This window comes from Lissotriton helveticus, chromosome 9 (assembly GCF_964261635.1).
Source record: "Lissotriton helveticus chromosome 9, aLisHel1.1, whole genome shotgun sequence".
Lineage (NCBI taxonomy): Eukaryota > Metazoa > Chordata > Amphibia > Caudata > Salamandridae > Lissotriton > Lissotriton helveticus.
This window is the reverse complement of record NC_136070.1, coordinates 954,185,482-954,202,012: the sequence shown is the minus strand read 5'-3', so window position 1 is coordinate 954,202,012 and position 16,531 is coordinate 954,185,482. Positions and strand designations below refer to the sequence as shown.

At 46.1% G+C, this 16,531-nt stretch overlaps 2 protein-coding genes across 5 annotated transcripts in view; one reads left to right on the top strand and one right to left on the bottom strand.

The window, feature by feature from the left end:
* NICN1 (nicolin 1, tubulin polyglutamylase complex subunit) overlaps nt 1–13,563 on the bottom strand; it is a 131,370-nt gene extending 117,807 nt beyond the window's left edge. Inside the window, exon 1 of one of the 2 annotated variants that reach the window (XM_078661217.1) lies at nt 13,466–13,563. The gene's annotated coding sequence lies outside the window, so the exon portion shown is untranslated. The remainder of the gene's footprint in view (nt 1–13,465) is intronic. The other variant, XM_078661216.1, reaches the window with a different exon arrangement.
* Nucleotides 13,564–13,693: 130 nt separating this feature from the next.
* Nucleotides 13,694–16,531, top strand: part of LOC144782069 (acylamino-acid-releasing enzyme-like) — a 500,573-nt gene continuing 497,735 nt past the window's right edge. The window contains exons 1-2 of one of the 3 annotated variants that reach the window (XM_078661215.1): nt 13,920–14,061; nt 14,877–15,036. The gene's annotated coding sequence lies outside the window, so the exon portion shown is untranslated. Of the gene's footprint in view, nt 14,062–14,876; nt 15,037–16,531 lie in introns of all 3 variants that reach the window. The other 2 variants (XM_078661213.1, XM_078661214.1) reach the window with 2 other exon arrangements.

The following is a 16,531-nucleotide window of genomic DNA, read 5'->3' as shown; positions in this document are numbered from 1 at the left end:
GCATACCAGGCAGGGAGTTTACCCCCGGACCTGGTCTTGGCCACTATTATCCCAATCTACAAAGAGGGCAAGCCCAAAAACGACTGCTCCTCCTACCGCCCAATTTCCCTCCTGAATACGGAGACGAAAGTACTGGCCACTATCCTGGCTAGACGGTTACGACAGGTGATATCGGAGTTGGTGCATATGGACCAGTCAGGTTTCCTTCCGGATAGGGCGACCAAATTGAATCTCCGTCGCACCCACAACTGGCTCCAGGAGGTCCGTGAAAGGAGTGAACCCCACTGGTTCCTCTCATTGGATGCGGAGAAGGCATTTGATGCAGTCCACTGGCCCTTCCTGATGGAGACCCTCCGACGTTTTGGGATTGGTCCCAAATACATGCAGTGGGTCCGGCTCCTGTATTCTAACCCGAAGGCGAGAGTGCGGATCAATGGAAGGTTGTCCCGTGAGTTCCCCATTGGTAGGGGTACGCGCCAGGGCTGTCCATTATCCCCCCTCCTGTTTACCCTTACGATTGAGATTTTAGCGACACGAATTAGACAGAACCAGGATATCAGAGGTTTTAGATGGGGTACTATTGACGGCACACAGGAAAAAATATCTCTGTACGCCGACGACGTACTGTTGTTCGTGACCGACCCGGGCAGGACAATTCCAGCACTGTTCGGGGAGCTAGGCGAATTCGGGGCGAGGGCGGGACACACGATCAATTGGCACAAATCGGTCCTTTATGACCCACACGGCAAAGAGCGTCATGAGTGCCTTCCGGGACAGCTTATTCATGCGACAGACGGCTTCCAATACCTGGGCGTATATATAACGCTAGATAAGACACGCTCCTACACTTCAAACGTGGCTAGGATAATGGTGGAAACAAGGTCAGAAATGGATAGATGGAGGCTACTCCCGCTCACCCTATTGGGTCGTGCCGCACTATATAAAATGGTCCTACTACCCAAGTTTCTCTATGCACTCCAGAATGAGTATTATCCCCTCCCATTGGCGACTCTGACTAAAATACATGCGGACCTGCGCGCCTTCCTGTGGCTGGGAAAACAACCTCGGGTGGCCCTCACCACGTTGCAGCGCCACCAATATAGCGGGGGTATCTCGCTTCCCAACCTGGAGGCGTACTATTGGGCGGAGCACCTCGCCCCGATCAACGAGTGGCTCCATGCGGCGGCCGATCACCCCACCTATGCGCTGGAAAGGTCTCAATGGTCACACAAGTCAATATTGCATTACCTCTATGGGGAAGCGGTAGGCCAGCACTTCCTTCCCGCCACTAAGATAACGTTGACAGCGTGGCGTAGGGCGACGAAAAGAATGGGTTGGGACAAGAGGGTCACTCGTCAGACACCACTATGGTGCTGCAAGTGGCTGGGAGAACTGAATAAACTGAAAGGTTTTAGGAGGTGGGATGACATAGGCATCTCAACGGTAGGAGACGTGATTGCAAAAGGGGAATTAAAGACCTTCCCGACACTAAGAACAGAATTTGGCCTACACAACACTCAGTACTACAAATACTTACAACTGAAACATGCATGGAACGCACAAAACATTGTACTGGCAGATCTCCCAGACTACGCACCACTGGAGGGTAGACTGCTGCAGGAACAGCTACAGGGTGGGGCGATATCCCTGACGTATAAGAATCTAACCAACAATATGCTGGGTGACCTGCAAGCCCTCCGTGATAGATGGGAGGCGGATGTGGGGGACATGGAGGATCTAGACTGGGAACTCGCCCTCATGCACCCCCGGGAGGTAGCTATTAAATCCAGACTCCGCCTCATACAATTCAAAATATTGCACAGATCTTATTTTGATAGGGTACGACTCTTTAAAATGGGTAGAATACCAGACACAACATGCCTTAGATGCCATCGACACACGGGTGATTTCTTCCACACACTATGGGGATGTGAAATAATTCAAGAATACTGGGAGGAGGTGTTCCGGGAACTGGAGGATGTATTAGAGGTGGCCCTACCACGTGACCCTAGACTGGCATTGTTGGGTACAATCACAGAGGTGGACCTGCCCCGCCCCTTGACTATCTTTCTGGTTCTGGCCTTAGTAGTAGCAAAAAGAGACATCGCACGATGCTGGGGAGCGCCCGGAAAGCCGAACATGGAAGAATGGCGGAGGGGATTAGATCTGTACATGGCGGCGGAGAGGGTTACTTATCGTGCACGGGGCTGCCCCAAAAAATTCAGGAGAATATGGGCTAAATGGAGACAATTCCATGGACTAGATTGAGACCCTGTGGACTAGTAAAATGTGGGAGGGGAACACCTGGACGAGATGATGTGCACAGTGGGGACCCATGAGTGTCATATGCCTACATTAATACCTGCTCTTGTGTGCGGGATTGTCGGTTGAGACATGCTGAGAGAGGGTGGGGACCAAGGGGTGGGGGGGGGTGTGGAGGGGTGGCGGGCGGCTGTTCCTGGGATTCTGTTGGGTTTTGGTTTATTTGTTCTTATTCTTGCTAGTTTGAATGCGAATCTATGACTGCAGAATATGACATGATGTAACTACTGAGAAAAGTTGCGTTCCTGGCGGATAGGGCGGAATGTTGACGCCCTGCCGTCTGTCTACCTTTTCTTTGGCGGTGATACTGCTGATGCAACAATAAAAAGAATTTAAAAAAAAAAAAAAGGATGTCACTTTACTAATTGATCATGACACGGAGTATTACATCATTCTTGGGCACTCTGCTGAACACCTACCTGCTAAATTAGGTAGACTGTAATGAGAGTCTAGCCCTGAAACACGTCATTTCCTAGTAAAACTAAAGTGTGTATAAAATCCAGCCGACCACACAACATTTGGAAACCACAACTCCCATGACACCGATCTTCTTCAGTGCATCATGCTGCATGCAATGGAGGCGCGTCTACCGTTCCACACACTAAACTACAATACCTGAGTTTCCTTACCTCTGCTGCACATCATGCAATCCACCAACGTACCAGGTCCCACACTCTAAAACAAGGATATGCGCTCCGCATACCACATGGAGAGATAAAAGGTACTTGAGGATAGAGCTGCATAAGTGGGAACAAAGCTGTCCGAATGTAGGCATCAGTAATGGCACAGCACCCTTGGAATGGTGAGTTATGTGCATTCTTCATTTATCAGTTTAAACGCATGCGTGCGGCCGCGATTTTCGCGCTGTGCGGCTTTTGTACAAAGCATGAGCATGCGAGCGGCGCAACTCATGACGAGCTCAGCTCGTCATGAGCACGGAAGGGGTTAAGTGAAAATATAACAGGAACTCCTGTTTAAAAAAAAAAAAAACATTATCTAACAAAGGACTTTGTCTGTTTCCTTTTCTACCGGGACATTTTATCATGCTCATTACGACACCCCATCTAGATTCCTCTAGGTGTCGAATTTACAGGTTTGCTATATTTCCCTAGGTGCTGGCCGAGCTACGGTCCAAAATCCACACCTACCCACTCTGCAAAAAAACGGGTCAGCTTTGAGTTGGAAAATGTGATGTATCAATGGTGAATTTGTGACGTTTCCTGTCACAGGCACAAGGCCCACCCACACAAGTGAGGTATAATTTTTTCAAAAGGCATATGGGAGCAAAATTGGATTTTGCTGATTTGTGGCTTCTAAATGTAATTTATAGAGAAAAAAGGGAGGTACCCTAATATTAGTAATAGGGACAGGGTGAGTACAGGTTGTAAAACAAGGGGTCCCGAATACAAAAGCACAAATATCTATGCAAACTAGGTCATATATTCAAAAAACAAGAGATATAATTGTGTCAACAAACACCACAGAATCAAAGCCGTACAAGGTAGTTAAAAAGGATAACTTGTGTCTATTTATTACATTCACATGTTATATAACATGTGAATGTAATAAATAGACACAAGTTATCCTTTTTAACTACCTTGTACGGCTTTGATTCTGTGGTGTTTGCTGACACAATTCTATCTCTTGTTTTTTTAATATATGACCTAGTTTGCATAGATATTTGTGATTTTCTATTCGGGACTCCTTGCTTCTAAATGTAAGCCAGTGTGAAGGAAAGAAGACATTTAGAAAAATATCCTCCAAATCATATGCTCGTACGGGTACCCACAAAATCAGAGATGTACTAATAACCACTGCTCCTAAACTCCATATGTGCCCATTTCAGAAATACATAGGTTACCTTGCTAGCTAGTTTTCACTCTACATATTGCACCATATGAATTGGTCAATATCCTGTACACAATGAAAAACCATTGTACAGGGCAGCTCAGTTGTTGGCTCTGGTTACCCGGGGTTCTTTGAGAACCAACAAACCCTATATCTCACCACAACCAAATAGGTCTAGCAAACATAATGATGCATTGGTTTTTGTAAATCAGCCATGGTGAAAAAAAGTTACAGATGAAAACATTATCACAAATGACTGTTTTTCCAACTCATTTTCAATATTTCTTTATTTCAACGGTTGGTTTCTTTGGGGAAACTTTGAGGGATCTACGCATATGACCCCTTGCTGAATTCAGATTTTTTGTCTACTTTTCAGAAACATAGAGCTTTCCTGGATCAGCCATGGGTTTCACACTGGTTTCCACCACAAGCTGAAAGTAGGTGAAAAGCAGAAAAAAGAAATTGGAAAAATGCCATAACTGTTGTAAAAAAATATGTTCTTTGATTCAGCTCTGCATCGCTGCATGTCTGAAATCTGGAAAGTTGGTGACTTTAGCACAGCAAACCGTTAGTTAATGCCATTTTTAGGGGGAAAAAGACACTTATCCAGAGCACTTTTTTCCTATTCTCCCCCCCCCAAAAAAAATCATAATGTGGCTATATTTTGGCTATTTACTTTGTCCCCTCTGAGGTAATCCACAAAAATAGGGTACATTTAGAATCCCCAGGATGTTCAGAAAAAAAGACACAATTTTGGTGTGGATACCTTACGTGGAAAGAAGTTATGGAACCCTGAATGCAAACTAGCCCAAATAGCCAAAAAAGGGCTTGGCACTCGGGGTGGAAAGGCCCAGCAGTTAAGGGTTAACAAGCTGACAAAGGGGGAATTGTGAGTTCAACACAGATCATGGTGGCTGCACCCCTAGAAGAATCATCCAACCTTTGGTGAGGTTGTGAGGGCAACAATGGCTGCACTGTCTGTCTAAAAGGCCACTGTGCCATGGATGGTACCCTGGCAATGGTATGAGGTCACTGACGGGTGCAATCATCATGCTTGCCTCCTTAAGGGCCTGTAAATAAAACCTCTTGAGTGCAGTGGGGCTTGTATATGTTTAATTAAAAAATAATGGTAAGCAGGAACCAGATCTTAGTAGGTCCAACCTGTCTGTGGCACTTTTTGGTTTACATGGTAGGGGGTGACCCAAGGAAGGGAGTTGGCAGCAGTGTTGAGTAGTGCAGAATGGGCCTTCGGATTGTGTGGATCCATCACCAAACAGAATGGAGCTGTGAAGTGTAACCACATATTCAGAGCCCATGCCAGATTAGCAGCCGGTCGCTGAAGTAGTTAACCAGCTATTTAAGGGCTGTAAATTCCTCCAAAGTGTATAGCGCTGGGTCAGGAATTATGGTACAGATTTTAAGATCCAAGATTGTACGGAAGATCTAGCTGGCAATGAGTGGTGCACGTGTAATTACAGGGAAGTATGGCACCACACAACAGTGCAACACAATTTCCCTTTTTATTGCTCCCCCATCGGGGGCAGGCCAGGAGGAGGATCACTGTGTCCAATAAGAATGTTGCATTCATCCAAAGCCATGATGTGAGACAAGCTTTTGTGGGTGCAATATGGTGTATATGTGCAAAGAATCCTGCAGGGTGATACATAGGGAGAAAGTGGTTTGAGTGCATTATCTGTGGGAATTACCTAGCCACAAGGTGTGCTCTCTGCTGTGGCAGTGGGACTCAAATGTATTAATAGAATGTGCTTGACTGTGGTAGGTACAGTTCAGATGTTGTTAATTCAAGTGCAATAGGTCACCTGTGGTTGAGCCAGTCAAAAGGACCTGGGGGTTGTTTGGATCTTTTGCTAACCAATAGTGGGATCAGCGCCTTCGAAGATTTGGATGCAATGCTCAAATTGTTAGCAATCCTGGACCAGCTATATCAAATGCACTATAACAGATGCTTTTCCCCAAACAATTCTTTTCCATCAAAGATCTGCTGTTGCACTTTAAAATGTTAACCAATCTGTCAGTTTATTGTATTTTTCTTGTGTAATTTCTGTCTACAGGTTACTGCACGAGCACGTTGTGCGCATGTTATATTAGATTATGAGAGGAGGACATCTGTAACAAGAACATAAGCTCTTCTCACCTCAGGCTTCACTGAATACAGCAACTGCAGGCTACAATACAAGAAAAGCTTAGCAAGAGAGCACGGTTGTCATCTGAATCTATGTTATGTTTTCCCCAACACATATTTTCAGTACTAGACTCAGCTATTACAAATCATTGTCATGGGGTGCCCTAGTCCCTTTGGTTCAATGGAAGCAAACACAGAATATAACTTCCAGAAAGCATTAGGTTTCCACATGAAAGCCCAGAACTGGCAACATAATGTCATGTTGACAAAAATGTAGGTAGCAAAGGTATGTCAGAAGGCAAACAATGAAGAGTCTCATCTTGTGAGCATAGTCCGCATTTGCATATGAAACCTAGAAACTGCCCAAAATTGAGCATTCAAAGCATAATCATAGTTAGAATGACCAATGCACCGAATCTCCTGAATAGAGACTGCTTTTCGACATCTGTCCCAGAATCTCAATGCTTTTTCATGCTAAAAAAATATGTGTCGGTTCTGGAGAAAGAGTTGGTAAACTTGCAAATTAGAGTTAAAATGATGTGCCTTCTCACATTTCACCCAGCCCTCTCTGGTTACTTCACAGGTGCAACAGTAGAAATTGATATAAGTGTTCAACTACTGCGCTACCTCACCTGACTTACAAGTTGACCTCTCTAGTTTCATAGGTTCATGTGCAAGTACATCATCCAGTTGAGATTTTTTGCTTAAAATTCTGAGGCATGTGTTTTGTATTTATAATGGGAAAATTCCAGTAAATGGAATTTTCTTTCCATAATCTGAGTTTCAGTGTTAAGCATAGCTAAAAGATTCTGCATTGCCCAAATGCATTTTGGACCAAGGATGGTTCTTCATCGTGGAAGAATCTAACAGAGTATATAATTCTTGACAATTCTATGTCAGGACCGGAGGCGGGGATTATGCAGTTCTTTCTTCCCTTTTTATTATTCAGCAGATTCAAAAGTTAAACAGAAAAAACATCAAACACTACAACTCCTATGAGTCAAGGGGGGAGTTTCCATGACAACCATTAACCAATAGTACCACTGTCTGTAAATGCATATAAATCCCTGCCGACGCAGTCCTTCCTCTTTCTTCACTGCTGAGTCAGTTAAGTTCCTAATTCCACTTAATGTCTCTTGGGGTTGTATGTTGATTTGGGGGGATATTGGAAAAGTTGTTGGCTATTTTTCTGGTGTTTTGACTGTTCACCTTAGAGCAATTTCTCAACACGCAGGCTACAGCCCGAGTGTGTCCTTATACCACACGGGTCCAGCGTGTCGGCAGTCACCGTTAGGCGCATTGCGGCCTGTGGAGCAAAGTGCTGTGACGGTCAGAATTTACGGGCCTCCTCAGCCGTCTGAGATCCGAATATTGGGGTGTCTCTAACTTGCTGGCATTGAGCATCTGCGAGGGGGCTGCCCTTGCAATTCATCACAGGGCGTATAATAAGTTTATATTTTGCTGCTCACACCACCTGTTTATATGGCATCCTTCAGGGACCACAAATATTTACTTGAACTTGCCTCGGAGGAGTAATAGCCACCACAAAGCCGCTTCCAAACAGAAGTGGACAGGCTCCTTTCCTAAGCTATAGCTAGTGCCAGAAACCGGTCCCCGGAAGCTTGTCTCCTTTCTGGTGAAGAATTGGCTTGGTAGTTTGGTCTGCCCTGTTCCCATGATGCACTGGGCCAGGGACTGACTAATTTGCATATAGCCAGGTTCTGAGCTGGGATGGGGCAGTGAGCTAAATAACGGTGATGGATCAAGCCCTGATCTTTGGACTGGGTAAGAGTGGTCTGCTTATTTCAGACACTCTGTTCATCACCACCCCCTTTTCTGAATCGTTTTTGGCCACTATAGGTGTGGGAGGGTATACTCAGACATGAGTCCCTTGCTCACTGCTACATCAGGATTCAAGCAAGCCGGGCCGACGACGGCTGAAATGCCAGAAACCGGTCCCCGGAAGCTTGTCTCCTTTCTGGTGAAGAATTGGCTTGGTAGTTTCATCTGCCCTGTTCCCATGATGCACTGGGCCAGGGACAGACTATTTTGCATATAGCCAGGTTCTGAGCTGGGATGGGGCAGTGAGCTAAATAACGGTGATGGATCAAGCCCTGATCTTTGGACTGGGTAAGAGTGGTCTGCTTAATTCAGACACTCTGTTCATCACCACCCCCTTTTCTGAATCGTTTTTGGCCACTATAGGTGTGGCAGGGTATACTCAGACATGAGTCCCTTGCTCACTGCTCCATCAGGATTCAAGCAAGCCGGGCCGACGACGGCTGAAATGCCAGAAACCGGTCCCCGGAAGCTTGTCTCCTTTTTGGTGAAGAATTGGCTTGGTAGTTTGGTCTGCCCTGTTCCCATGATGCACTGGGCCAGGGACAGACTAATTTGCATATAGCCAGGTTCTGAGCTGGGATGGGGCAGTGAGCTAAATAACGGTGATGGATCAAGCCCTGATCTTTGGACTGGGTAAGAGTGGTCTGCTTAATTCAGACACTCTGTTCATCACCACCCCCTTTTCTGAATAGCTAGTGCGCTGGCACCCTTGCAGGAAAGCGTAGACAGGCTGACTTCCAAGGTCTCCCAGGCCACCAGGTTCTTTGGGGATACGGGGAAGGGCCACCAGGTTATTTGGGGACATGGCCTAGCAGACTTCCAGCAACTTCCACCCATAAGGCCCAGAAACGTGACACATGGCTCTTAGAAGGCTTCGATCATCTGACATTAAAAACCGTGCCCTACCGAAAGGAAGACTTACCTGGGGAAATTGACGATACTGTTGCACCAAACATCGATCCTGAAGAAGGGTTCCCTGATCTGGGGATTAGGGGTAGGGGGAATGAAATGGACAATACAGGTTCATCTAACAATGGATAGGGTTTCAGGAAGCCTTGGTGCCCCAGTTTGAATGCCTGTGGATACTTAGGTGGGGATGCCAACTCGACAGACATGTTTGACCCAGATGGTATTTACCACCCGAGGTCCTCGGAATGGCTTCCTGATCAGAAGGCGGCGGAGTATGTGGCCAGCAAAATTCGCCAGCCCCTAGACAAGGTTAGAGGCTGCCTTTAGGTGGAATGCCCTACACCAGCCTTGGGAGAAAAAGTGGCGGACACCCCAGACATAGACAAAAAACTATGCTTGTTTTTTGCAAAATATATGAAGGACCCCAAGAAGGGGATTGCCAGGTCATAGCAATCGTGTCAAGACAAATTGCTTGGTGTTGTAGGCCCGCTAACAAAAATGATTGAACTTGCAGAACAATCGAAACTATCAGGGAATCCCCTAAACACAGACATAGTGACAGGCTGGGCACAGAGGGTGATGTGCCTATTGGGCAACGCCAACTGTGCCCTGTCTGCGGAGAGATGGCGTTTAGCACTGATCAAAGTAGATCCTAAACTGGAAGAACTCTCCTCATCAGAGGTAGGGGCAGTGGCTAAAGGCAATTTATTTGGCGAATCCTTTGTAAAAGAACTAGGGAAATGTGTTGCCTCATCCTACAGAGGTCAAACCTGCTGGAGGTACGAGTGGAACGATGGTCAGCAGGGGACCTTTTACCCCAATCGGGGAGGAGGAAAAGGCAGAGCCAACTGTGCCGGGAAGGGGGTGGGGCTAATGATCTGGGAAGTTTCAACAGTAGGCAGTATCCTTTCTTTCCCTCAAAGGATCGCGGGAGGTTGAGATTGTTTGCACACAGGTGGGCAGAAATAATTATAGAACTGTGGGTCCTACAGACGGTACATGGACACCACATAGAGTTCTACGGAACTCCGGTTCAAGTGGCCAGATCATGCCTCTTGTTTTTTTCGGAACAAGAGAGGGGTCTGATCGATGAGGAGGTGCAGGACCTGCTCATCAAAGGAGCAATCCGGAGATCAGTATTACACCCTCATTGTTTTCTCAGCAATCTCTTTTCAGTAGAGATAAGGGCTTTCGCCCAGTGATAAGCCTAAGAGGCTTAAACGAGTAGCTGGTGTACCACCATTTCACGACGGAGGGCATTCACCTCCTGAGAGGTCTTGTACTGTAGAACGACTGACTGGTGCATCTAAATCTCAAAAAAACGTACCTCAGGTTCCTATTTTACCCCTCATCACCGTTTTCTACAATTTGAGTAGAGGGGCCAGATTCGAATTTTCCTCAGCACCTTGAGTATCACAAAGCTCCTCAGGCCAGAGGAGGAGGCACTAAGGATGAAGGGCATCGGGCTGATTATATACCTCAATGACATCCTCCTGACGGATCAGTAACACTCCCAACTGGTGTCACACTTGATCACGACTATTGCGCTCATTCAGGACCTGGGATTCATTATCAATTTTCATGAATCAGAATTGACTCCGGCGCAATCCATGAATTTCCTGGGGTTTCTCATAGATTCCACCTCAGCCACTCTGAGCCTTCCGGTATCGAAGATTAACAAGATCAAGAAGGAGTTGGCCAAGGTCCTGAGATGGGACATGATCTCCTTCAGGCAGTTGGTCGGATAGTCGGCTTTTGTCATCAATGATCCAAGCCATTGTTCAGGGCACACTGCATTACATCATTTGAAAGCCGCTGACCTCTTGAGGGGCCTCACCTATTTGGAACTAGTATCCATGACAGACGAAGCCAGGACGGAACTGCAGTGGTGGATAGACCATATGGAGGCATGGAATGGTTGAGAGATCTTTCGATCCCTCTAGAACTTGGTAATAGTGTCCTGGGTCCCTGCCAATAAGGTTCCCAGGGCCTTTGTTCTTTCCCAAGACTTTACCTTTGTATCGACAATTGGCACATCCCTGGTCACAGGTAAGCCCCTTGTAAAAGGTACCCTGGTTACCAAGGGCACTGTGACCAGGGAAGGCATCTAAGGGCTGCAGCACCTAGTGTGCCACCCTTAGAATCCCTGCACCTTAACACCCACATACTGCCACTGCAGGCTGCATGTTTTGTTGTAGAGAATAGTGAAGAGTCGGCATGGCACACATCCCTGTCTCTTCAAACATTGGGGTGTGTCGACGCCCCTATCCGGACGCACAGCGTTGATTTGTGCATAATAAAAATGCCAAACTTAATCTGTTTCTTCAAACGCTTTTTTATTCCAAATTGCTCCACAAATTTTATATTTAGTTCATGTTGATCCGTTACATGTAAGACACTTATGATTACATGAATTCCTTTAATCCTGCACCACTCTGCACCACTCTGCACCTCACGCCCACGACCCAAGTTAGAGTGGCCGAACACCCCATGGAGGTCTCCCAGCTATCCTTACCTGGGATCTGGTGATCCCCGACCTCCCTCAAGGTGACGCCTGCAGCCTCAACCTAAAGGATCCCCCAACGGCGACCAGAGCTGGTAAGAAAACCCAACGCCAGAAGACACCCCTGTATCCAACGCCCCACCACTGTGGGTGGGCTAACCAACGGTGTCCAGGCATCCCCCAAGATCCCAACTTACCTTTCCATCCGGTGGTCGCCTTCAGGAAGCTTCCCTGCCTGAGCATTTTCGAAAATGAAGGTCTCCATTTGAAAACACAGGGTCTCAGACGTCTGACTTGCACCCTGCACCAGGCCGCGTCAGCGCCGCTGGTGGTGCAGCTCCTGTGCTGGTCATTGGCCCCTGCAGTGCTGACCTTAACCCCAGGAGATTTGCTCCCACACTAGAGTGGCCTGCTCGTCAGCAGTGCCTAACCGGAGGTCCCCTTAGCCCCATTGGCTAACATTGGGACTCTGCATCCGGCTGCCACAGTGCCACTGGTGGTGCAACTTGTTTGCCCAAATAGACTTTAGGGAACCTTGGTCCTAACCCCCAAAACACGCCCTTTTAAGTCGAGCACTTACCTTCAAAACGGATAACCATTTTCCTCCCATTTGGGCCTAAAAATGTTCTGTGTGGAACTGTTAATGAATGTATGGAGAAAAGTGAATTCAATTGCAAAGTATAAAAAGTAGTACTTACCTAATACTGCACGAACATACGGTGTGTTATCTAGGCATACCACCCCCAGTACTCAAAGTAATCAAAAAGTAATCTGAAAGTAATTACTGTGTAATTCAAACTGTATTTCAAAGTAATACAAACCTGTAACAACTTCAAATGTAACCACAACTGCATTTCTTTGAACAGTCTTGCATTAGAGAAGTGCATTTTACTTACCTGCGCCAAGTCCTGCTTGGTTCTACAAATAAAGCATTCATATACCTTTTTTTATACTTACCTAATTGGTCTGGATTCTGTCTCTGAGTGTGTGCATTATTCCTTGATTGAGAAACTAGTATAAATGCTTAACGCACCCTCCAGATAAGTTTAACTGTTCGTCAACACTCCCATAAAGAGAATAGTTAGTACTTACCTAATTTAGATTTTGCTATAGCTCTGGGGACTCCCTGGACACTGTGCACATTATACCTCATTTTGGTGTAGTATATACAAAGCCAGCTTCCTTATCGGATGTTTGTACCTCCTATGGCCACATGATACGCCTTCAGAGTGCACCAAAAGCAAAGCTAGTTGCACTAAAATGCTACATAAACAGAGTGCAATATGCAGGCATACTCAGACTTTTGATTTATAATGGAAAACAAAGATCTACATGTCCCAGAATGCAAAGCAAAGACCTATTGCCATTAGTGAGCTATTCAGACATAGAAAACTTGAGAGATCTGTCATAAGGAAATGATTAACTGAATAAGAAGACCCTCAGCCAGGAGCCCTAGCTCACCTGCCTGTCCCTGGTCTTGATTATCCCATGACAGAGACAAGTGGTTTATGTACCAGGACATTACTTCACGTTATAGCATTTAACAGAGTTTTGAGTCTGATGTTTTGGCATACATAAAACGTTTCTCCCCTCGCCTTTCCTTCAAATTGTTCTATTGCATTCTTGTCATTCTATTGTTTTTACCATTGTAAAAACAGGACTACAAATCCCAGAATGTCAAGGATTAAGGTGACAGCTCTCTTCAAACAGGGCTATTATTTATACTCTCAGTATAGTCTTTCTGCCTGCGTCCGTGGAAGTTGACAATAAATAACCCTACTCGAACGACTGACGGGTTCCTGTTTTGGAAATCTGTTCACCAGAAGCACGGTTGCTATGAAATGGACGGAAGTATTCACCCTCACGAACCAGGTTTGTTTTCATAGCTTGAAACTTACCTTAGGTCTTCTGGATAAGGGTCTTCAAGCCAGAATGTATTTGCTTCTATCTTGATTTCGATTCTGAACTACATCAAACGGTGCAAAATGGGACCGCCAATCGGAAAGCTAGTTTTTGTTTACTGACAGCTAATAGGACCAATCTAAAGGCTTGGCAGCCACGCAACCTCGGAGAAAGCTGCAATTGGTTAGAAAGAGAAAGCTGTATCCAGGAAGTGCGACACAGTCGCCTAGTAATTAACCTTAGTTGACCCGACAGCTGCCAATTCTTCCCTGTTCTAATTTTCACGCACAGTCTCGGAAAGCAACACTGAGTTGAATGTGTGTGCGGAAGGTCCATCGCTTCCGGTTTGCAGTGGGCTGTCATTTCCAAAGCTGCCTGGGTGGCTGAATTTTGCAGCTTCAGTTTTCAGGAAGAGACAGGTCTCGTCGCCGCGTTGCTGGTGTTTGCGAAGTGAGTGATCTGACAGTCCAGCCGCGGGAGATCCAGTTTTCTTCGCTACCCTTCGGCGTAGGAATTTACCCTCTACCAAATATATGCAGCGCACAGTAGAGGGTTGTGGCGTAGGAGACGACGCAACAACAGGGGGAGTGAGGTCAGTGGGAACTGTTTATGAGGGAGCGGACGCGCATGGAGTGTGGAAGAAGCCGTCGCCAGGCTAGGTTGAACATGCCTGTAGTGTGTCTGTAAGGAAAGAGGAGCCCCGCATAAGCCGAGGCATTTGTTTCTATGTTCCACGCTATATACGTTAGAGTGCGATCCAGGAAGTGTTTGGTAAAATCTGGGAGTTGTTTTGATTTGGGTGGGCGTCCCTATGTGGAACATGGGTTTGGCCTGCTGATAAGTCATGTGAATAAGCTGCTTGGATCATAGAGCGTGCGGAAGCATGCTATGTACAGCAAAGTGCTGTCCTGTTAACAGAACACCGAATTAAAAAACATTTCTAGTTTGTTCCATGTAGTAGTCCTTCGCTTCTGTTTGTTCAGGCCTGGCCACTAATGTTAGTTAGCGTGCCCTGTTTCTACTTCCATGTGCTGGTAGATGTGTTGCATATTACGATGCCTGTTACATTCCCTGTTAGTGTTATTAACTTATCTTGGACGATTTCTATTTGGCAAGTCACCAATCTCCATTATCTTTGTATCTATACCTTTACAGTTATTATATTTTTATCTTGTGATTCTCTCCAATTTAACATATTCTATGGTCATTGGTGGCACCCTATTTTGGAGATTGGAAGAAGCAATCACGGTGCCAGCTGACTGTCACAGCTCCCACTCCATAACACAGCATTCTTGAGGCCCTACGTGTTCCAAAACGAGCCAGATTTTCACCAAAAAAACCTAATTTCTCTGTCTTTAAAACTTCATTTTTAATGCAGCATCTGTTATGTTATGTGTATTTGTATAGCGCACAACTCTCCCGGAGGGTACCCTGAAGCTGAAGCAGTAGCTGTGTGGGCTGAACCAGGGTCGGTGCTAGGCGAAGAGCCAGATCTTCAATTAATTGCAGAATTCTGAGGAGGCGGCTCTGATGTGCAGAGCAGGTTGTTCCAGGCTTTAGGAGCGAGGTAGGAGAAGGTACAACTTAAGGATCTGGTTCTGTGCATGTGGAGTGTGATTGCAAGTAGAAGTCCAGCTGAACTTAAGTGTTTGGTTGGTTGTGGAAGTTTATGCAGTTTTTGAGGTACATGGGGCCAATGTTGTGTAAGTTTTGTATGTGTGCATGAGGAGTTTGAAGAGTGCTGTTTTGTGAATTAGGAGCAGTGGAGCTCTTTTAGATGTAGGGTTTTGTGAATGCAGGGATGGAGGTTCAGAGTGAGCCTGACCACTGAGTTTTGTATGATCTGAAGTCTTCCGGCCAGTTGAGTGTGAATTTCAGTATAGAGTGAGTTGCTGTAGTCCAGTTTACGGGTGATGAGGACTTGGGTGGCAGTTCTGCGAGTGTTGGTTGGGAACCATTTGAAGGTCATTTTGAGCATCTTGAGTGTATAGAATCAGGAGACTAAAGCCATTCGCTGCATACTGTGCTTTAGCTTGAGATGTTTAAAGTGTGGTGTGCTGCCATTGCTACAAAAGTAAATAACTGGAAAAGAAATGGTGGTGACCGTCTGCCTTTTTTTCCTATTTATTTAGTTTTATAGCAATCGCGGCATGCCGCGCTTTAGCTTGTAATGTTCAAAGGTAAAGCCCGGCGTACCGCCATTGTTAGAAAAGTAATTAAATAGAAAAAAGTTGTGCACCGCCATATTTTTTTCTATTTATTTACTTTTGTAGCAATCGATGTACGCCACTCTTTAGCTTAAGATGTTTAAAACTGAAGTGTTACAAAAGGGGATGATAGACGGAGCGTTTGAACAAATCAAATACTCACCCCCAGTCAACTGATCTGGGTTTAATCCATCACCATTCTTTAGTTCACTCAGCCACCCCAGTTCAGACATGGCTATATGCAAATCAGTCTGACCCTGTGCCTTATGGGAACAGTTCAGCCCGAACTGCCAAGCCATGTTTTCCCTGGATCGGAAACAAGCATCCTGGGACCGGTTCCGGATTCATAATCCTCATCACCACACCACTGGAGTCAAGCTATCCAGGCTGATGAAGGCTGATAGCCAGAAACCGGTCCTTGGATGCCTGATTCCGGTCTGGGAAAGACATGGCTTGGTAGTTCGGACTGGACTGTTCCCATGAGGCACAGGGTCAGAGCTGATTTGCATATAGCCAGTGTCTAACCCAGGGTGGTGTGGAGTGCAAAAAAACAATGGATTTAGGCCCAGATCCTTGTACTGGGGTGAATGTATGACATTGTTCTACATTCTGTCCATCAACTGTGTTTTTTGCAATTGTCACCCCGAGTGGGCTGGGTATGCTCAGACGTGAGTCCCAGGCTCTCCACACCACTGGAGTCAAGCTATCCAGGCTGATGAAGGCTGATAGCCAGAAACCGGGCCTTGGATGCCTGATTCCGGTCTGGGAAAGACATGGCTTGGTAGTTCGGACTGGACTGTTCCCATGAGGCACAGGGTCAGAGCTGATTTGCATATAGCCAGTGTCTAACCCAGG